Source organism: Alosa pseudoharengus, unplaced genomic scaffold (assembly GCF_046254945.1).
Source record: "Alosa pseudoharengus isolate Yale_2024_CS ecotype anadromous, Long Island Sound unplaced genomic scaffold, YU_APseudo_1.1 YU_APseudo_1.1_scf_18, whole genome shotgun sequence".
Lineage (NCBI taxonomy): Eukaryota > Metazoa > Chordata > Actinopteri > Clupeiformes > Clupeidae > Alosa > Alosa pseudoharengus.
This window is the reverse complement of record NW_027468650.1, coordinates 5,888,218-5,912,748: the sequence shown is the minus strand read 5'-3', so window position 1 is coordinate 5,912,748 and position 24,531 is coordinate 5,888,218.

Genomic DNA, 24,531 nt, shown 5'->3' with positions numbered 1-24,531 from the left:
ACACCACAGCGCTGGTCAAGAAGGCCCAGCAGTGGCTACACTTCCTGAGGGTGCTCAGGAAGGAGCTACTAAATACTCAGCTGCTGGTGACCTTCTACCGCTCCACCATCGAGAGCCTGCTGACCTACGCTGTGGCAGTGGGGCTCTCCAGCTGCACGGAGGCCGACAGGAAGAAACTGCAGAGGGTGGCAAACACCACACAGAAGATCATCTCTGTCACCGTCTTCTCAGGGTCGGTGGCTACCCCTTCTGAGCCTACTATGTGCCCCAGATATGTCACTTGTTTCTGAAACAATCAGCTTTGTCTGGGCTGGAGCTTTAAGCCATGGCCATTAAGTCACAGAAACACTGCCTAAGTCCTGGAGGTGCTGGTCAAAGCTTGAGGAATACACCATGACTTCATCGAGGTAAATTAATAGCGATTTGTTCAGAAATTCATCAAAACAGCACTGCATGAGTCTTTGGAATGTTGCTGGCACATTACAAAGCCCAAAGCCCGAAATTCCTGACATTCATATCCACAATCCCGTGTCGCGGTGTGAAAAGGCAGAACCGCGACACACCCTTTCTAGCAAAGATACTAGAACAGAGCTCCGCTCTAGAATCTTTGCTTTCTAGTGTTTCACGCAGTGCATTGCAGCTTACGCGGCCGCATAAGCAACACACATCTCCCGCTTTACCGGTAGCCTAGGCTACGTTGTCCAAAAATAAATAAATAAATGTTGCTTTTATTGCAGACTACAGTATGTAACTTTAACAAACAGTATAGAAGTAAACCCCCTCTCCTTGCCCCGCTCTCTCTCGCTCTCCCTCCCTCTCCCTCTCTCGCTTCATGGACACGCGCTCCCCATGAACGGAATTCCACGAAACTTGCTATGCATTCAGAGGGTGTCATAATGTCCATGAATTTCGCGCAGTTTTGACCATGTCAGCCAGAGATACCTGCGATTACAACACCTCATTTTTGCTTTTTCATTATAGGTGGCACTATTTCATTTGAGACCAAGATTATGCTTCTACACAAAGGGGTTCATATACAGTAAGCATTTGATTGTCAGTATGCATTTTGGATACCCAAAAGTCCTATGGGGAGTTTCCGAACATTTTACAAAACGCATGAGCATACCTTGGCAAATAATGGTCATATTTTCATTCTATATTGACCGTTTGCACACAGCTTTACAATACCTGGTGCAAGGGCTCAGTTATGTTTCTAAGTCATATCAAGTGACCTAGAGGGCTGAAATGTGGTCAGTTCAGAGATGCTTATCCGGCAGAAAGAAAAAACAATATTCTAGTCTCTGTAACTCCGTGTCAGTACATCACACAGTTCTTCTGATTCTGAAGCATTTGGTTATAGGCTTAACTAGGTGGGAACAGTGGCCTCTGAAGCAGGTGCTGTGCAATTTCAGGCAAAAACTTGAAATTGGTATTGAGAATGTGGTGGATTTCTATGACTTAACGGATGTATGTATGGTTTTTATAAACTTTGATAGTACTGCAATTATTATGAGACTTCAAGGCCTGTACACATCTTAAACAGACCAGACCAGCAGTCAAGGAGTGGGGTGAAGGAGTTCACAGTGACACCTGGCTAGATGGTCGAGGTGAAGGAGTTCACAGTGAACTAGATGGCCGAGAGCGAGAGGATGATGTAATTGGATGATGTAATGGTGGTAACAGCAAGGCCAAGTAACAGGTGGCAAGATAAGAAGCCCTGTTACAACTGGAAAAAAACAGAATCTGGGAAAAACCCAGAAGAAGACAGTTTTGCATATAATTTATGCATGATGAGACAATGGGTTCCACCAATAGTCGTAACCTTGGTGGATGCTGATAGGCCAACAGGTGTCTTTCGAGGGAGGCGAGAAGGCCCAACTTCAAGGTTAAGGAGTATAAAAGATAGGCCGCAGCCATTTTGATTTCAGATCTCATCGGGGGCGCCAGCTGATGACATCTCACATCACCCTATTGCTTGACACCTGGTCTGGACATCGTTTAGGCTGGACAATCATTGCAATACGGTGAATAAAGATCAACAGTCTTCAGAGATCTCCTGTCTGCATTGTCTCCTTCGGACGCTTTGTTCCAGAGTGCTAATTAGTAAGTAGTTAAGTGATAAATTGTTCATTGGATTCGGAAGTGGACCGGTTTTTCCACGACAAGAACCAATGAGTTAAGACCAACATACCAAATAAATGTGTGGTTCTTTTAGGTCCTACGGTTCTAGAGATATTCACAGAAAACTGTGTCCGCCCTACCCTCCTTTCGGAGGGTCTAGTCCGGCGGAGGGTGATGGATCAAAAAATATATAAAAAATCCTCAGCTAATCTTTACATTTACATCCGGTCCAGCTGGGCTAAGCCCAGGTTGTCCTGAAAGTCTAGAAACGCCCCTGGTTAGGGCTCAGTTGTGTTTCTAAGTCATATCAAGTGACCTAGAGGGCTGAAATGTGGTCAGTTCAGAGATGCTTATCCGGCAGAAAGAAAAAACAATATTCTAGTCTAAGTAACTCCGTGTCAGTACATCACACAGTTCTTCTGATTCTGAAGTATTTGGTTAGAGGCTAAATTAGGTGGGAACAGTGGCCTCTGAAGCAGGCGCTGTGCAATTTCAGGCAAAAACTTGAAATTGGTTAATAAGTTAAGACCAACATACCAAATAAATGTGGTCCTTAGGCCCTACGGTTCTCGAGATATTCACAGAAAACTGTGTCCGCCCTACCCTCCTTTCGGAGGGTCTAGTCTGGCAGAGGGTGATGGATCAAAACGAAAAACAATGGTTTCCGTGTCATCCTTGTGGGGCTACATGCCTACCAAGTTTCGTGCACCCCGGTCTTTCAGTGTCCCGGGAATCCTTGACACAAAATTACTGAAGAAAAAAACTATGACTAAACCTATATGGCCGCTTTGAGTATTTTTGATTTTTTTTTTTTTCATTTTGGTTGGTACCAGGGAGGTTAGGAGATTAATGTTTTTGCCTCTAGGGTAAGTCCATGAAAGGATAAACATGTTTTTAGAGGTCACCAATCCATTTCAGACAATCCCAGGGAAGCAATTAGTTCAGCCACACCAGAGCCCCTGTGGACTGGCTAAACACATCCTGAGCAGACCAGATCAACAGGTCACACACCAGCTGCTCCAGGTGGGGCTGTATCAAGGGAGATACATTCAACCGTTAATAATCTCCCAGTGGAGGCATAATGCAGAGGACAGAGCAGGCCACCCCATGGATATTGTAATGATGCAACTCTTATCATGGCAGGCAGTTATTGTTCTAATGACATGTTTGCATTTCAGGTGTATTAATATAGCAGACATGTCTACAAATCAAGTTAGAGTACAGTGCAGGTATGCATTTATTTTGTATCTATGCTCCCTAAGAATTGAGTACTTGACCTTTGTGCACCTTTGTGAAATCTTGAACCCTGATCTGCCAGATGAGCCACAGGAACACTGTTTTCTGGTTTGGAACTAATTAACAGTTGAGTCATCATCACTAATTAGTTGCTAATAGGTCATGCCATGATTTGGCATTTTTTTTTGCATTTTTGTAATTGTGTTCAAGTGCATGGAAACTGAGATTGCAACATTATATCCTACATTACCGAATTACCCAGAATAGATTTTTCATTAGTTACATTACCAGTCAAAAGTTTCGACACACCATGGAGGTATTATATATAACTGTAGAGAGTGAGGAAGTAACACCTCATTAATATCAATGGCCTTTGCTAGGCTAGTTGTTTAAAAGTTTGAAATCTATATCCTAAAAATACATGGGCAGTTCCAGCGTTATGGATGTGACAATTGGACTCATATTGGTAAACAAAATGCCTTAGAGGGGGCAAAATTAGTATCAGTGAATTAATTTGCATAACTTTTAATGTAACCTCTGTCCTCTGAATACTGAGAAATCCTCAAATTTCATATAATCAATTTCATCCTAAGAATACAAGGCATTTTATCAGCGTTATGGATGTGACATGAAATGGACTCACTTTTGTGAGAGATTACAGGTTTTCTACAAACTCTGTGAATTTTGAAGGAAACTGCTGAAACTATGATATATGTAGCATGAAGGAGACTTGAATGAACACAAAAAGTGTGTTTTTGAAACTATGCGTCATTTTAGTAATGCATAATGTCGGAAAAACTGGCGTTATGGATGTGACGGTTTCACGTTATGGATGTGACGTGTCTGAACCAGTCCTTGCAAACTACATAAAACACATAATTAAGTAGTGAATTTTGATATGAAACAATTATAACAATATGAAATGATTGCTTCCTCAGTGCCCACTAAGATCCACAGGAAGAATCAGGACAAGTGTAAGTTTAAAATATAAAAAATAAATGTATTTTTTTCTTTTACCATCATCAATTTTGGTCAGTGATTCCCGGGTTACTGAAACACCAGGGAACATGAAACTTGGTGGCCACTCCCCTAAATAACTAGCCCTACCTGACCCGTTGCACCCAAGATGACAAAATATTTATGGTATGTTAGTCTCAAGAGCCTGCATCAACCTAACCCATACCCACTCATTTGTGATTTGCACACATGAAGCACGTGCACGTGCACACACGCACATGCACACACACACACGCACGCACGCACAGTCGCACACATACAGACAGGCAAGCACACACACACATAAACACATACAGACAGGCAAGCACACACACACACACACACACACACATGCACAAACACCCACCCACATGAATGCAGACACATAAACACACACACACAGGCACGCATACGCATGTGCGCATGCAAAAACACACACGCACACGCACACACACGAACACAGGCATGCATATGCACATGCACACACACAGACACACACACACACACACTCTTATAAACAAAAGTAAACTCACATATGCACACACTCATTTACAGGCACATGAGTTGCAGGAGTAGGAGATGGAGACAAATTGGAGTAGGAGATGGAGACAAGCGTGATTTATTTTTGCGAAGAGAATATGCAGGACTGAGAGGCGGTCATATTTTGTACCGCTATGCGGTACATCTAGTTTATTGCTGCCGTTACTCATGTTACTCTGTGGGTATTAGCTACAGAGGACCTGACACTTCAAATGCTGGCATATCGCGTCACATTTAAAATTAAACTGTGTTAAGCAGACATGAACAGCAGGCTGAACAGAACTGCAACAGAAGGAGGTTGCTATGTTAACTCCAGCTGCAAAGTCAGCCATTTTCACCAGCTAACACGATAATCCAGTTACTGTACAACAACAGTATGACAGTTACAGGAAGATAATCGCTCAGATTTCCGTTATTAGGCCACTTGAAAATAGGCTATGGCTAGGCTAATCACTGGAGGTATTTTAATATTATGTTTGTTTTGCTAATGGTTAGGCAAGGCCTCCCTGTGGTTTTGATCAACCTAATAATCTTTGAAATGTCAATTGTAAACACTAAGGTGAAATGCGTGGAAACTGACATGCCACCAGAACAGACGTTTTATCGGCTTTGAGGTATAATAAAGTCTCCAGTCTTGTAAATTCACATTATGTAACATCCATAACGTCACATCCATAATGCACCATTAAAGGTTTTAAAAGTAAGAAAGGGGCACAATTTGGTCATCACACTTTACATTGATATAAATCAGCTTTGCACAGACACTATGGACATTGTCGCATCAACACTGTATGTGTAGCATAAACTTTTCCTATAGAGCTGGTAAGTCCCGCCCACCCCCAGTGGACCTCTAGATTGAAAAATCGTCAATGCAAGTGAATGTGAGAAAATAATTATTTTCTGGTCCCGTTTGAATTGTGCCATGAATGTGAACATATGTTGTCTGTGAATTTTTAATATAATTTTTCATGTTACGAGTTTGACAGTATATTATATGATTCTTCGGCTATCAGATGTGGAAAAGACATAACGAGAAAGACTAAATGTCGCCTGTGACGTGAGCTAATCGCTAACATTAGCTGAGATGCTAGTTTTTGTAACGGCAGGAATAAACACACATGGTAACAAAAATATTCGAAACATGTCTAGCTTCACTCAACACATTAACACTATGATACAGTGTGATTGTAAAGTTGTATGGTTCACTGTGTTCAAAGTCAATCTTAATAACCCTCTACATCTCGACCAACTAATGGTTGTTATGGGAAACTAGCTTCTAGTGATCTGTCGTCTAGCGGAAAGTTGTAGTCCACAAAGTGCTCTCACACAAAGTTTAACCGCATCAAACTTCTACCCGGTCAATTGTAGCATTCTTTACACGAAAATTTATATTAAAAATTCACAGACAACATATGTTCACATTCATGGCAAAATTCAAACGGGACCAGAAAATAATTATTTTCTCACATTCACTTGCATTAACGATTTTTCAATCTAGAGGTCCAGCAGGGATAGCGGAAAGGGCGGGACTTACCAGCTCTATAAAACGTTATGGATGAGAGGACTTCCGAGAGACGCGCAGCGAGATGGTCGCCTCACACTGGGCTCCTACCAAAAACTCTTTAATTGGCAGCTTATTCACTTGTTTCCTGCAACAAAGTTGTTCATCTAACATATTGGATAGTTTTGAATACTAGTATTGTGAAATGGCGTCGAAGAAAAGTGCAAGTTCGCCTGCAAAACAAGATTCAGGCAAGCGATTCAAACCTAGCCTTAGCTCAGGAACTTCGCTAACGAGTATACTCCCTGAAGAAATCTCCTTGCTTATCAAGCAGACGGCAGAGGCGGAGAGGGAGACACTATGGGACCTTGTCACTGAAATGCTAAGTGAGACTTTGGCTAGAGCACTAACTACGGTCGAAAGTCAAATAGCAGAAAACGGGACGCTACTGAGATCATTGAATAGCGACATCAACACTCATGCCAAAAACATGCAAAAGGTGTCGGCTAAAGTTGATACATTGCAAGGAGTGCTTCGTCAGACTAAAAAAGATACCAACCACTGTCTCTCAGAGCTAAATAACTTCAGGAAAAAAGTCACCGAGATGGAAGATCAAGAAGGAACAATGTAAGATTAATAAACTTACCGACAGGTGCAGAGGGAGACGACCCAGTCGGATTTCTTTGTACAATGCTACCTCAGTGGATCCCGACTCTGGCCAGAAAATCCATAGAAATTGACAGAGCCCATCGGATCTTCTCTGCTAACCCCTCCAGGCCGCGTACAATAATCTTCAGAGTGCTCCGCTATCGTGATCGCCAAGCCATACTGCAGGGAGCTCGTAATGCTAAGCCTAGACTGCCAGACAACACTCCGCTTGAATTCTACGCTGACTACAGTTCCGAAACAGTAGGCCTACAGAGAAGGAACAAGTACAAAGCCATCCGAGCCCAATTGCGACAGAAAGGCATCGACTCGTTTTTGATCTACCCAGCCATCTTGAAGCTCACATACAAGGGGGATAAACTATCCTTTGATTCAGCAGAGGAGGCTGAACTGTTCTTCGCGGGACAAGGCGCCACTTCAACTCAACCGGTTGAGAATAACGTCAGGTAACTGCTAACGTTAGAGAATCCTTGCACTTCAGACAGCTGTTTTATGGCATTCTAACCTAAGCTTACTCAGCAACAGTGATGCCAGTAACGTGTTACTTAGTAACGCGTTAGTCTATTTTGACCACTTTTTTCGAGTAGGCTAATCTAACGCGCTACTATTTACAAACCAGTAATCAGATTAAAGTTACTTATCTAAGTTAGTGTGTTACTATTTTTGTCATTTTCCTTAATAAAAATATATATTCTTTGCTTTCTTCTTGTCTTGGGGATTACAGTAATGTCATGTAGGCTATGCTCACGTTTTCAGCATGAGGACAATTCACGTGTAAAACCACGCAGCGACACAAACGTAAACAACAATGGAGGGAGAGAGAGAGATGCACATTTTATTACTTTGAGTTTGTGTCAGCTAAACATGACAACATTAAGGTACATTGTACATTCTGTGCCGACGACAAAGTGCTGTCTAGCTAGACATCCCAAGTCTCCCGAAGTTTTGGGAGTCTCCCACATATTGATAGCGGCTTCCTGACGCCCGCAAATTACATAAAATCTCCCGGAACCTAGAGCGAACAAGACCACGCAAGCCAGACCGGTCTTCAAATCAAAGATTCTAGAATCTTTGCTTAAAATCGCGTGTGCATATGAGCTTAACGCGCACACAACGGAGAGAGAGGAGTGGTGCGTTTGTGCCTGAAGCGCATCCAAGACAGAGAGCATCGTGGTCTGTTTTGCTAAATCAACCAATCAGCTTTCAGTGTAAGTGTGCTTATCTCTTTTCTCCCAAACATAATTAATCAGTTCAGTCATTGTATCTAGGAACAGGAGCGTCATGGCAGCGTCAGTACCCCTCAAAAAGGAAGATCCATTTCAGACTACACAAAAGTGTACCCAATTGTCTCAAAAGATTAAAACATAATGGGCTTTTCTCAATACAAAGTACGCTAAAGAACGGTCTCCCGTTCTTGAAAGTTCGAACTTGAAAAGTTAAGATCGTGAGTCCAGACTCTGGAGAACGCGAGGACACAGGACGCTCAATTTGCAGTTTGAGACAGCAGCGTTCGTGCCAACGGCAGCTTCTCTCGGAACAGCTCGGGAGTCTAGTCATTTACCTATTGCTATTGGTCTACCCAGTTTTTCTGACATTTACACTAAAATATATAATTCACCAGCTTGTTTAAGTTTGTTTCTCATTGATTTTTTTTTTTTTTTAAATATTAATAACAATGTATTCACTTGCCGATGGCGGGAACAACGTTTGAAGTTCGCAGTTTAAGTGACAGTTATGATTAACGTTAGTTGTGAAGCCTGTAGCCTACCGTTTATAGCCTAAACATGGATCGGATTGTAGCAGCAATTATGATAGGTAGGCCTATTATGTATCAATGCTGCCATTTCTCTTATGTGAGTGTCACGGCTGAGCTGACGTAATGCATTGTGGAATCTTCAAGCCACCAAGTCACCACCCGATGCATCCTTGATAAAACCAACGATTCGAGAACACTTCCGGGAATTTTATGCGTTCTTGAATAAATGCGAACTTGTGAATTGGAACAGTACTTCGGCGGTGATTGATGACGTTTCAGAACGATTTTCAAGTTCATGAGAACACAAGTATAGAAAAGAGCGCATATTGAGAAAAGCCCCATGCTAATCTTGCACACTACACTGTTTGTAACAGCGACTTTAGCATTGCTCATGGCGGGTTAAATGATTGCAAAAGACTTGTTGAGGTGAGTTTAACAGGTTCATTTTCATATCACTCAGGCCTATACAAGATGGCTAGTTGCCAAGGCTACATGAAAAAAAAATCTACATATTTTACTATAACAATTTCTATCAATAGGCCTTGCTTATTTGGTGTACTTAGACATTATTGAACAAACATCTGAATTTCAGTATCTAAGTAGGTTAGGTTGGGATGTCTGCTATACATTGCTGTTAAAATGCACTTCCAGTATAGTATTGGCAAAATATTTTTTATGTTGAGGCGTTGGGGGTGTTGTCGGCAGCTGCTGAAAGTAACTAATAAAGTAACTTGTAATCTAACTTAGTTACTTTTAAAACCAAGTAATCAGTAAAGTAACTAAGTTACTTTTTAAAGGAGTAATCAGTAATCAGATGACTTTTTCAAGGTAACTGTGGCAACACTGCTCAGCAACACGGTTATCTTCCGTTTTGTAATTTCGTTTATCTTTTGAACCAAGGTTTATTTCTAAAAACATATTTTAGTTATGGAAGCAGTGGAAAGCTGTTCCAATTGGGGGCTAAAAGGTACAGGTTCAATGTTAGACATCGCTTCATGGTTCTCACAGACGACAACATGGGCGAGGGGGAGGGGTAGGGAGAAGGGGAGGGGGGCGGGGGCGTTCAGGGGGGGTTTCCACATGGGATTGATATGTTTTAGCACAGGCAATTGTTTCAAGACGGTAGTTTCTCCTATTTTATTATACCAATCAGCAGGTTACTTTAACCCTATCACGCACAGTTTGTTTTTGCCATATCTCAATAGTGACAATGGATAGATACAATGTTATGTCATTTAATGTAAGAGGGCTAAACTCTCCATTTAAAAGATCCAAGGTCTTGGATTTCCTTCATCGGAAAAATGCTGATATAGCGCTATTGCAAGAAACTCACATCAAGCCTAGTGACACCTTAAGACTACAAAACAGGAGATATAAAATGGTAGCTGCCTCATCAGATGGCACTAGCACCAAAGGGGTAACTGTGTTAATGAGATGTAATCTGAATATAAACATCATTAAGGTAAGCTCAGATGCTTCAGGAAGGTTAGCATTCTGTTGTACCTCAATTGAAGGCAGGAAAGTAGCCTTTATTAGTATTGTAACGTTTGAAGGTTTCAGGACGCCAAGAGTTGTTCAGTGTAAGCTTTATTGGCTTTACAGGGGAGGTCCAGCCCCCCACACAAAAGGAATATACATGAGGGAAAACTAAAATGGAAACATGTTACACTAAAGACACTAACTTTATACTTATAACTTACGAGAATAACGACATAAACCCCCCAAATGTTCGCTCTCGTATCCCAGCATGCTTGTCGTGGGAGAACGCTAACACTGTCTTTTTGCGCCGACGCTACAGTATTTATGCCCCAACCATCTTTGACTATGCATTTTTTCAGTCCATTACAAAAGAGTTGTTAACTTTAGATGAATATCACTTGGTTATTGGCGCAGACATGAATACAGTTTTTGACAACACCCTAGATAGGTCTGTTACTGTCACTACCCATACCCAGATAGCCTCTTCTAAGGCATTAGGTAATTTAGCAAAGGACCTGAATTTGGTGGACCTTTGGAGACTTCATAATCCTTCATCAAGAGATTACACATACTACTCTCCAAGCCATAAATCTTTTTCTAGGATAGACTACCTACTTATTTCTAGTGAATTGGTTTCTGCATCTTCCACCATGGATATTCTTCCTAGGCATATTTCAGACCATAACCCTATTGCAGCGATATTTAGTTTTGGGGAAATTTAAAATAATAAGACTTCTAGATGGAGGTTTAATTCTTCATTACTACAGAATGAAGATTTCCTTAGTCAACTTAAACTTGAATTAAAGGAGAACTTGGCAACTATTTCAACGTAATAAACCCGTTTAGAAATCATTTGGATGGTTAAATGACCTGTTCCGGCGAAAATGGTGACTTTTCCCGCTGCCCCTAGCGTCCCCAGGCGGAAAACCAACCTTGCAACATTGAGACTACCGTCCCGGAAAGAGAAGTGAGAAACAAGAAACTTGTTTTAAATCGTGTTTCTTACCTTGTAACATCCACATTGTCTACCGAGCTTATGCTAACCGTTTTGCTAACTTGTAAACAAATCCATGTGCTTTATCGTTACCTTTTTCCACAGTTTGAAATAGCATAATGCACAATTTCTCCAGCAGAGGGGGAAATCCTGCCAAGTTTCCCTTTAAATGAATTCATAGACATTAATTGTAGTGTAGATAACCCAATGTTCTTATGGGCCTCCATAAAGGGATTGCTCAGGAACAATGCTATCAGGTTTTCATCTTACCTCAAGCATAATAGGTTATGTCAGATTTCTGATTTGGAACAAAAATGCAAACAGCTAGAAAGTCATCTTAAAATTAATTATAGTAAAAACATAGAATCTGAATTGAAGACATATCAAGCTGAACTAAACAATTTGCTACGACATAGAGTAGAGTATTTGATGCATATTACTAAGCACAAGTATTATTCACAAGGCAGCCGTCCAAGTCATCTTCTTGCCCTGACTCTTAAACATCAGGAGAAGAGCCGAACAATAGCATCCATAAAAAGAGATCAAGGAGACACTGTGACAACTACTCTAGATATAAATGAGTCTTTCACATCCTTTTTTGCAAAACTGTACTCTAGCGATTGTCAGCCATCTGAGAAGGATTATATACATTTCTTTGACAACCTGAATCTTCCTACCCTTTCCATAGAAGATGCAGAACAACTTGACTTGCCTATCTCACTACAAGAATTACATCTGGCACTAGGAAGTATGAAGAGAGGGCGTTCTCCAGGCCTTGATGGATTGCCGGTTGAGCTTTATTCAGCTTTATGGGAGATTTTAGGTCCTTTATGGCTGAATTCTATACATCTTGCTATTGAACAAGGGCATTTCCACAAAGACCTTAACACTGCACTTATTTCAGTCATCCCCAAACCAGACAAAGACCCTTCTGAATGTGCAAGCTACCGGCCAATATCACTTATTAATGCTGACCTTAAAATTTATTCCCGTGTATTAGCCTGCAGACTAGAGTCAGTATTGCCAGATCTAATACATCCAGACCAAACGGGATTCATGAAGGGCCGTTTGGCTGCAGGCAACATTAGGCGACTAATTCACATTTTAGGTGATTCCCTCTTCTTGTGGCCTTCTCTTTCTTGATGCGGAGAAGGCCTTTGATAGGCTTGAATGGCAATACCTATGGCGTGTCCTTAAAGAATTTAAGTTTGGTCCTAAGTTTATTCAAATGATTCAGGTTTTGTATGCGAACCCTTCTGCTAGAGTCTGTATAGGAGGTGTAATTTCAAATTTGTTTACTATAAACCGTGGTACAAGACAGGGCTGCCCCTTGTCCCCTTTAATCTTTAATCTTTCTATAGAACCACTCGTGCAGTATTCGTAACTGTATATCTATTTCTCCTATTCAAATTGGCTCTTCTATTCACACAGTGTCAATGTATGCAGACGATACATTAATCTATATGTCAGATGTACAGAACTCTCTTCCCAACACTATTAATGTGTTAAATATGTTTGGTGCACTATCCGGTTTTAAAATTAATCTTTCTAAATCTGCCTTGATGTTAGTTAACAGAGATAGAAGTCAGCTAGTTTTACCTACTAATATTGTAATTACCAAAGAGGTCAAATATCTAGGGGTGCTAATTCAAACATCGGTCACAGCCATAACTAAACTGAACTACACCAATGTTTTAAGAAAGGTTGAGGAGGATACAAAAAGATGGTCTGCTCTCCCTGCATCTGTCCCGTCTCGCATAGCAGTAGTGAAAATGAATATTTTACCACGCATTAATTTCATCTCCTCTATGCTGCCACTATCTCCGCCGAAGGATTACTGGTCCAAAGTTGACTGACTCACTACTCACTAAATACATTTGGAATGGGAGACGACCACGTATAAAACGCACCACACTACAACATAACAAACTAGAAGGAGGCTGGGCACTTCCTAACTTTAAATACTATCACTGGGCATTTACCATGCGCCCACTGAAGCAGTGGCTGGATCCAAATTCTATATCACCATGGCAGATAATAGAGAAAGACATAATTGCTCCCATTAGGCTTAAGGATTTTCTGTTTTCTGGTCTCTCCATTAAACAGTGTACATTGAGGTATGGCCCAGTATTGACATACATGCTTCAAACATTTAGAAAAGTTGAGAAACTTGTGGGGTTTACATCGAAATGGCATAAATCATCTCCTGTTTGGCATAATAACAATCTATTGTCTGGAAATAAGCCATTCACTCAAGGTTTATGGGCAGAGAAGGGTATATGGGTCATTGGAGACTTAAATGGTAGTCACTCTTTACTAAGCTTTAATGAGTTGGTTTCACTTTATGATATCCCTAGACATTCCTTATTCTTTTACTTCAGACTTAGGTCAGCTCTTAACGCACACAAGGTTGTATGGGGCTCAGAGATGAAAGAGCATCCTCTAGTCAGTTGGATACACGTGGCCCCTAAAAGCGTTGTCTCTTTTCTGTATGCCAGGCTTCTCTCATATTTGTCTCCTAAGCCTAGTACATTGGCATGGGATCGTTCAATGGCAATAGACTGGGAAGCAAGCTGGGATAACATATGTAGCTCCTCTCATAATCCTAATCATCAGTTTATTCATATGAAGATATCTCATAGAGCTTATCTTACTCCTAGAGTCAGACACTTAATCGGTCAAGCTCCACATCCATTTTGTACTTTGTGCTCACAAAATGCTTTGGGGACTTTTATGCATATAATGTGGGACTGCCCTAAGATTTATGATTTTTGGAATAAGGTGTTACAGTCATTGTCTGATCTCATTGATATTCAGCTTCCTATGGATCTGTTTTACACCTTCTCAATGATGACTCCAAACTTGAATGCATGAATGAAAGGTCTAGAAAAATTTGGTTAGCTGGTCTAACAGCAGCCAAAAAGATCATTGTTCAAGTTTGGGTTCCACCTCACAACCTACTGTAGCCCATAAGGATTGGCTGAATACATTCTTAGAGATTCTTTTTCTTGAACTTTCTTCTGCCAAGATTAAAGGAGAATTCCGGTGTGATTTTTACCTAAAGTGTTTTGAAACATGATACCGAGTGTGAACGTATGTCTCATAGCCCATCTCGGCTTGTCCCCTGCACTCCGAAATCTGGCGCTAGTTAGCCGATGCTACCAACAAGGCGGTCAATGGTGGTGCCTCGGCATCGGCATAGCCATGCAAATAAATCACTGTTTTACACCATTTACGAGGCTCAATGTATCTCCACACTTCATTGGTAGACTTCCGAGGGCCCTGACATTTAAAACGAGACATTGAGAACTTTGAAAAAGCACTGGTAGTTTACTTACAAGACGATTTATACAGACAGTATCTTCTCGAAGTTTAGCGTTTGCAGCCATCTTGAATTTAGTCACGATAAGTCGAGCGACGAGTAAGAATGAACAGGTATGATAAGGGATCAGATTCCAAAAATAATTCAGTGGAAATGCATGGATTCCAGTTGCTGCTACTGGAAGAAACTGTAATCCATGCATTTCCACAGAATTACTTTCTCAATGTCTCGTTTTAAATGTCAGGGCCCTCGGAAGTCTACCAATGAAGTGTGGAGATACATTGAGCCTCGTAAATGGTGTAAAACAGTGATTTATTTGCATGGCTATGCCGATGCCGAGGCACCACCATTGACCGCCTTGTTGGTAGCATTGGCTAACTAGCGCCAGATTTCGGAGTGCAGGGGACAAGCCGAGATGGGCTATGAGACATACGTTCACACTCGGTATCATGTTTCAAAACACTTTAGGTCAAAATCACACCGGAATTCTCCTTTAATGGCGCTACTCCTCGGACAATACAAACTTGGAGCAATGGAATTGCCAGAGTTCAAGACATTTTACTGGAGAGAAAGAAGTGGACTGTTCTATACTGACTGTGCTACACTGATAGTTGTGTTGTATCCCATGTGGTAGGGGGGGAGGGGGTGGGGGGTATGTTTGGGTTTGTGTATCTGTATTGTAACAATGCCTTTCATATATGTTGTTACCCACCAAATACAATAAAAAATGAGTAAAAAAAAAAAAAAAAAAGTTATGGATGTGACATGGCCATGGAACTTGCTGACTTAAAAACAAAAGCCTTACAAATGTAAAGAGTTGTGCTCTTAAAGGCAAGCTGAGCATAGACATTGCTCTACCTTTCCCTTGTCAATCTGGAATTTGTCAAATGACACAATTTGTTTGAACCTTGGGTCCCTTTATCCACTTTTTAAATATGTATAATATTACCATGTGGAAAATGTTGTTTCTGTATGGTTGCATACCATATTTATGATGTAAAAAGAGTGTAATCCTCCATCAATCAGATCAGTTACAAACAATAAAATATAGACCTAAATGAAGATTTTAACAACAGTTCTATTTGCGTATGTACAACTTTTTTTCCATGGTAAGGATGACCTTTGCATGGAATTGCCCACATGCCATTTTATCACAATTTTATGGGAGATTACAGGTTTTCTACAAACTCTGTGAATTAAGGAAATTGCTGAAAGCATGACATGTGTAGCATGAAGGAGACTTGAATGAACACAAAAAGTGTTTTTTTTTTAAAAACTATTTGTCATTTTTGTAATAAATTATTTAGGGAAAACTGGTGTTATGTCTGACCAGTCCTCCACAAATTACATGGGCGCCGCGCTGCTAAAAAAGCTGGGCCCTATGAAAGCAAATAATTTTGCTTTGGGGGTCTGGGGGCATGCCTCCCTTTGAAAACCTACACAGGTTTACACATAATGTCTACACATCATGGCACAGTGTAAGTATCCTATACACAACAAGACTGAACCATAGAGAGGGGGTGAAATACTGTCATGATCATTTTGCCAACAATGATAGAACCATGGATTTGCTTAGTTTATAACCCCCAACCCCACAATGGCACCCCTGCACACTTGCTTGAGTAGTACATTTTTACATGAAATAATTTAAATAATGAAAAACTATAGCAATGCAATCACTACATCCTCAGTGCCCAATACGATCCACATGAAGCATCGGAACAAGTACTTCAAAATATACTGTATAATTGAATTTATTGACATACATAGACCAACAGTTTACAATATTAACAAATAGCCCAAATTAATGAATAATATAGCCTGATCCTCTGAGCTCAAAGTTAGTCTGGAATATAGCCAATTGAATATCCTTCATATTCTAAATCCTGAACATTAGGTGACACAACAAAGCAGGTCCCAGGCACTCAGTCAGACATAAAAAGAGGAGAAGGAATTAATTAAAAAGCCTTTAGATAGATAGATAGATAGATACTTTATTGATCCCCAAGGGGAAATTCGAGGGTCTCAGTAGCATACAGACATCACACACAACATGCACTTACAGCAGAAATGGTAAACATAAGTATAAGTATAAACATATAACTAAACTCCACTGTACAATAAAGACAGTAGAAGATAAGAAAAATAACAAAACTAAATACTAAATATACTATATAAATTAAATTTAAAAAGTCCAATGTGCTTGTGGGTGATCAAGCATAAGACGCTTGTAGTGACAGGGCCGGGACTGGTAAGGTGCTCAAGGGAGTGAGTGTCATGGTGAAGGTGCAAAAAGTAGTCCAACCATAGTCCTTTAGTTATGTGTGCATGGTAAGGTGCTCAAGAGAGTGAGTGTCATGGTCAAGGTGCAAAAAGTAGTCCAACATTAGTCCAACAGTGCAACAGTGCAAGAATAAGGTCTAGAGACCAGCATAAATAATATGGACAAATAGGAGAGTAAAGTATAATGTAGACAAAGTAATATAAAAAACTATGTCAGCGCAAGAACAGGTTGAGGTAATAGGGTTATAGCCATTCATTCATTCAGTATTGTAGCAGAAGCCTGACCGCAGCCATTGATCATGTGTGCTAATATAGCATGAAAAACAGTGTAGCAGTAAAACAGTAGTAAAAACATTAGGCTGTGGACATTAGTAAAACAGTAGTAAAACAGTAGTAAAGCAGTAGTGGGCAGTCAGTACTCAAACATGGAGAGGCAGACAGACTAAGCAGAGAAGCCTATCTCTCCTCTTCCCTTTAGTGAGGCATTGAACAGTTCAATGGCCCTGGGGACAAATTACTTCCTCAGCCTTTCAGTTGTGCATGGCAGTGAGCGAAGTCTCCAGCTGATCAAGCTCTTTTGCTTTTTAATAGTGCTGTAGAGTGGATGACATTCATTGTCCAAGATGTTGATCAGTTTGTTCAGGGTCCTTTTGTCAGATATTGAAGTGATGCACTCCAGTCCAGCTCCCACTACAGAGCCAGCCTTCCTTACCAGCCTGTCAAGTCGCCCAGCATCCTTCTTCTTTGTGCTTCCTCCCCAGCATACCACTGCATAGAAGAGGACGCTGGCCACAACAGACTGGTAGAACATCCTGAGGAGCTTGCTGCACACATTGAAGGACCGCAGCCTCCTCAGGAAGTACAGCCTGCTCTGTCCTTTCTTGTAGAGTGTGTCAGTGTTGGCTGACCAGTCCAGTTTATTGTCCAGGTGGAGACCCAGATACTTGTAGGTGCTTACCAACTCCACATTGACCCCATCAATGGAGACTGGTAGCAGAGCGGGCTTAAACCTGCGGAAATCCACCACCATCTCCTTGGTCTTTGAAGTGTTGAGTTGAAGGTGATTGAGTTTGCACCAATGCACAAAGTCCTCCACCAGGCTCCTGTACTCCTCCTCTTGCTCGTCCTTGATACACCCCACAATTGCAGTATTGTCAGAAAACTTCTGCATGTGGCATGACTCGGTGTTGTAGCAGAAGTCAGATGTGTACAGGGTGAACAGGACTGGAGAGAGCACAGTTCCCTGTGGCGCTCCGGTGCTGCTGATCACAGTGTCAGAGAGACAGCACTTCAGTCTGACGAACTGTGGTCGCTCGGTCAGGTAATCTGTAATCCAGGTTACCAGGTGAGCGTCCACACCCATCTGCAAGAGCTTGTCTCCCAGTCTGAGGGGTTGGATGGTGTTAAAAGCAATTGAGAAATCAAAGAGAAATGATTCTCACCTCACTTTTCCCCTTGTCTAGGTGAGAATGTGTCCTGTGTAAAAGATAAGTGATGGCATCGTCCACGCCAACTTTCTCCTGGTATGCAAACTGTAACGGGTCTAGTGCATGGTGTACCTGGGGTCTGAGCATACCTAAGACCATTCGCTCCATTGTTTTCATCACATGTGATGTTAGAGCGACAGGCCTGAAGTCATTAAGATCACTGGGGTGTGGTTTCTTGGGGACGGGGGTGAGACATGAGGTCTTCCACAGTGTTGGAACTTGTCTGAGACGTAGACTCCAGTTGAAGATGTGCTTCAGTGGCTCCCATAGTTCAACAGCACAGGCCTTGAGTAGCCTTGGACACATTCTGTCAGGCCCGGCTGCCTTACGAGGATGAAGTTTTTTTAAAAGATAACTTACTTGATCAGCTGTAATGATGGGGGGATGAGGGGAGTGGAGGGGGAGGAGGAGGAGGGGTGCTTCTGAGAGGGTTGTCGTGTGGCTAGAGACTGATGGCCGTTGGCTGAAGCCATTGTTGCCGCACTACTCGTGGTCACCATGTGGGGGAGAGGTGCGATAGCCTGATCAGCAGTGATGGTGGTGGGGGGGAGGGGAGGGGAGGGGGGCAGCATCTCCATAAAGCATCAAGAATTTTGATACTAATAATATTCATGTATATTTTTTATCTATATTCCTAGGTCTAGAGCACTGTTGTCACTGTTATGTCACTGTTTTCTGTCAATGTTGTTTAATGTCATCTATGTGTGTGTGTAAGAAACCCACTCTTTTGACCTGCAGCCAAATCTACCCTTGGGTACAAATAAAGTTACCTTACCTTACTTATCTGGGGTCTGTGTGTCTGATGGCTGTTAACTGAAGTCGTTGTCACCTCGTTGTTCGTGGTCGCCATGTGGGGGAGGGGTGCAATATCCAGTGATGGTGGGGGTGAGTGTTGCACTGGTAATGAGGTGGGGTGGGGGCTGGGGGATGACCACCTCCTTGATGTCCCTGTCAAGGTTGCCAGAGTTTTGGACACCTCAACAGGCACAGGCAAGGAGGCATCAGGCGGGGGCAGGGCGTGGGGTGATGGGGGCTCAGATCGTTGGATGTCCCCGGGATGCAGAGCTGGAGAGACTGGGAGGTGGGGGCGGTGCGGGCACGTAACCAAGAGCAGTACCTGGAGCTGGTGCAGGGCAATCGAACCTGTTGTAAAAGTGGTTCAGCTGGTTCGCCCTGTCCAGGTCTCCCTCCACAGAGCTGCTGCTCTTCTTAAGGCCAGTGATGAATTTCATACAGTCCCACACCTCCTTCACGTTGTTTTCTTGCAACTTCTGTTCCATCTTCCTTCTGTAGTCCTCCTTAGCCTCTTTCAGCTTATTCTTGAGTTCCCCCTGTACTCGCCTCAACTCTGCCATGTCCCCCTCCTTAAACGCCATCTTTTTCCTATTGAGAAGGGTCTTGACATTACTGGTTATCCAAGGCTTGTTATTTGGATAGCAGCATACAGTCCTTGTGGGAACAACAATGTCCATACAGAAGTTCAGATAGTCAGTAGTGCAATGTGTGACCTCCTCTAAGTCCTCTCCATTCAGTAGCACACTCCAGTCAGTGGACTCAAAGCAGTCTCTCAAAGCCTCATCCGCTTCCGGTGTCCACTTCACTTCCTGAAGGTGCGCGTGGCAACTGGTAGCCTCTGAACTTTTGGCTTGTATATTGGCTGAAGATGAATGAGGTTATGGTCCGACTTCCCCAGTCGGGGAAGGGGGGTGGCACTGTAAGCATCCCTCACGTTTGCATACATGAGGTCTATTGTCCTGTTTTTCCTAGTTGGGCAGTCAACAAACTGGTAAAAGTTTGTGAGGGTGGAATCCAGTGTAATGTGGTTGTAAAGTCACCAGAGATCACAAAGAAGGCATCACTGTGCTGACTGTAACATGTACAAGTAGTTACTGGTACTAACCCTTTCCCCTTACGGCCCCGGGCGGAAAGCAGCCCAATTCATGGTGGCTATGCTTTCTTTGACACACACACACACACACACAGTTCATATATCCACGCCACCTTCATGGTTGGCGAAGATCAGACATGGGGGACTCGAGTCAGACTCGGGTCACATTTTTTAAGACTTGAGACTTGCTTGATCAACATGTATAAAAGACTCGACTTGACTTTGACTTGCTATTCATGACTTGAGACTTGACTTAGACTTGAGACAAATGACTTGAAATGACTTGACTTTTACATTTTTTTACATAGATATTAAGGAGTTAACTTTACGATTTTAGAAAATCTGCTTAGGTGCTGTTGCATGCGTCATGCGAGCGAACCTGTCATAGTACCAAGTGATGTGACGCGACAGACCAACAGCAAGTGGCAGATCAAATGAGACAGACTGAGGTAGGCTAACATGGAAGGCTCTACGTTTATACCAAAACATAATAATGTTTGTCTTCACAGATGATGTATCTGACAAGTCAAAGGAGAAATGAACAGCAGTCTGCAAGTGTGCAAAATAGCGACATAACCACCACCACGGCATGTTAAGAGTTGGCTTTGAATCTATTATGCTTTTTAGTTAACGCCATATTAGGTTAAAATGTGTGAAATGGCAAAGTGAAAAATTTTCTTAATCTTGATATAGCGAAAATGTTGCCAATGTAACCTAAAGTAAGCGCCTCTCTTTCTCCCTCCCTCTTAAACACGTCCCTGTTCCATACGTTACAGCCTAGTAATAGGCTAACAACAGTAAGTAGGCCTAGCTAACTGCCAGCAATCAGCATAGAACATTTCACATGTTAGGCTTATGTATAATATGATATAGCATTGACGGTCCTAAACCCTCCTAAAACCCATCGCGCTGTCGCGCTTGTCAAAGTGTGACAGTGACGTCGGCGGCAGCGTTTGATTGATTGATTAGTTCACTTTTTCAACATTATTGGTTCCCTGGAGATGTGACAGGTCAGGACAGGTGTAACTTGAACTGTTTGAATATATTTTCATGATTTGATGTAGCTTAGGCTACCTAATATTTGAGGCATATTGAAACAATAATAGGCTATTTTACAATACTTGAAATACATTTATTTTTATTTGTATACATTTCATCTTATTCTATAAACCGTTCAGCTGTAGGCTATGTGGCTTGAATGAATGCAATGTCTATTTGTTTGTTACAAATAAAACTCCAGCAGTTCATAACTAGCCTATTGTAGCTTATTTTAAAATGAAAACATGGGTAAATCATCATGAATTTCAATGATTTGGCTATGACTTGACTTGCTTGACCCAAGCTATGACTTGACTTGACTTGCTTGACTGTCACAAAAAATGACTTGGACTTGCTTGAGACTTGAAGGTTAAGACTTGAGACTTGCTTGTGACTTGCACATGTGTGACTTACTCCCACCTCTGGCGAAGATCATCGTAAAGGATAGACTCCTTGAGAAACATGTAAAGAGAGAGACAGTTAAGCATAACAAATATAAACATGAATGAACGAACAGAAAAACAATCTGAAGACACACAAATGTAGCTCTTTTTTTACTATTGTACCTCAACAGATTCATGTTGGAGAGGAGTGTGCTGTGGTCTTTTGCAGATGCCTCCTTAAAGAATATCTGATGATATATCTGTAATGCGTGTAAAACATAATCTTTGAACAAAAGGATAAACGAACACTGTTTCCTCTCTAAAAAGGAAAGTGTGTTTTATGTACACAAATGTGTGGAATCTAAGGAGCTTGTAGTTAATTAGAAGCTTACAAACTCTTACAAGTCTTCGTATTTGAACACGAGGCCCTCCAAACGTTCCTCCTCAGTCTCCCCTTCTGAAAAGCCAACCCGGCATTCCGGCAATTGCCCTCTGTTAGTCTGTTACCCCCAACCAAAACCTTGAGAATTCCATCAGGGCATCTTGGCACATACCTAAAGAGGCATCACAGTAACATTATCAATTCAAACACTGTATGCTTCTCTTCCTTGGAGATGCTTAGAGAAATGAGAAATGTTTTTATAGATCTCGCTTGATATTTACTCCCGTTGAAGATGCTGGAGCACATCCACCAGGTCAGCTGTGTGAGTCTCATCCTTAAACAGAAGTCCAAGTGGGTACTATGGATAGAGTAAAATTAAGAAAACATGTGTTGGTGTCACACCTCGGTCTGCCAGGAGATGCCGCCAGAAGGCTCAAGCCCCTGGAGATCACCCTGGGAGACCCTGTGACTGATGATCATGGGGCTCACCTGTGGCTTGTTTGGTGTGGCCTTCTTAAGTCCCTGTTGTCTGCTATTCTATGCTCAGTCATGGTTTTCGCCCTCGTGGATGGTGGTTACTCTGCTCCTGTGGATCCGACGCCTGTGCTGCCTGCTCCTGTGCTATCGACCCGGTCTGTAAGGATTACTTATTATTTGCCTTGGATTTTTGAACTGCTGGCCCTCTTCCTGCATCTACTCTTGTGAATTGAACCGGCACTTCTGTTTCTTTGTTTATTCCTCTATTGGATGGATCTTCTGTGTGTTAAGACTATTTTGACTGAAAGACTTCTCTGAAGTGAAGCCTGTGGGCTTCCGTTTAGTTTGTTAGACAATAAACTCTGTTGAAACCTGATCTCTGTGGTCTCTTGCAATTGTGCTCACCCAGTAGTATAACAGTTGGTGTGTAAAACAAGAACTTGACGCAATCTAGCCTGCAAATCATTTTCAATTTAAAATTAGAAGTTAGACAATTATATATTCCTTTTCATAGTGAAAGAACCAGGGACATACAGGTGTCGAGCAGTGGGCCATTTCTTCAGAGAACTGCAACCACGCTTGAGAGGGTCTTGAATGGATCCAGATACGGCTTCCCAACACATTCCCGCCGCATACAAGCTTGCGTGTCTGGTCCAGGAAGTGATTGGCCGAGATAATAGTTGATCAAAGCATTTGTTGGTTTCACATTGTCCGTGGAATGAGTTGACTCTGTTAAAGGAGAATACCGGTGTGATCTTGACCTAAAGTGTGTTGAAACATGATACCGAGTGTGAACGTATGTGTCTACCAATGAAGTATGGAGCTACTTTGAGCCTCGTAAATGGTGTAAAACAGTGATTTATTTGCATGGCTAGGCCGATGCCCGAGGCACCGCAACGAAAAACTGTTGGTAGCATTGGCTAACTAGCGCCAGATTTCTGAGTGCAGTGGACAAGCCGAGGTGAGCTATGAGACATACGTTCACACTTGGTATCATGTTTCAACACACTTTAGGTCAAAATCACACCGAAATTCTCCTTTAATGACACACATGTGGTGGACCCAGTGTATCGACTTGTTTGAGTGATGGACTGCTGATGTGTCTGAATGTAAAAGTCCAGGTTGTCAAATATTATGGAATATGTTTGGGGTGTAGGACTGGTTGGAAGTACTGGGGCAGACAATGGAGCAACACCCAAATCAGCCATCTCTTCGTCAGTCAAAGTGCTAAACGTGAAGACGTCCGGGGAATCGCCCTCCTTGGCGGATTTGCTAGTGGACACGTCTTTATGGAAAATAAAAGAACACAAGTTAAAATTGCTATTCCATAAAAATAACAGATGTATACCTATAAGGTTTATATAAAGACTGGGTTACACAGTCTCACCTGATAGGGAAAGGTCTTCCAGGCTGTGTGTTGTGCATATGCCCATTTTGGCAAGACGCTGAAAAGCTGCCTTTTTTGCTCCACCGTACAGTAGCACACAGTTGACGTAGTACGCAAGGGCAGATAACCATGGTTCTCTACCCCACATGGCTATTGAGGCTGCTGCACAAATGTGAGGAATGGAGTCTTTTGCGATTTTTGATCAAATGCAAAAAAGGAAAGGGGACGGCCGCTTCAGGTCATCATGCAACTCTTCAAATGAAAGGTTTTGCAGGTCAGGACCACTTGCCCTCCACAGCATGAAGTGGTTTTGTGGTTTGCAGAGAGCCACACAGTCTGTCTCCACTATATCCATTACACTGTGTTGTAAATGCTTCATTACCTCTTTATTGCGTGAAATGAGATTGGCAGCTGTAGCAAACTTCCGCTTTACAACATTTTCCACAATTCCAGCTATGTCGGCTTGGCATGCAATTGTTGTCTTTGAATGGTTGCCATAGGTGATCGTAATCTGATGTATGAATATAAAATTACTCTTCCATGGAATTAACATTACAGTAAAGGTACATTAGGTATAGCATTAACATGGTGCAAC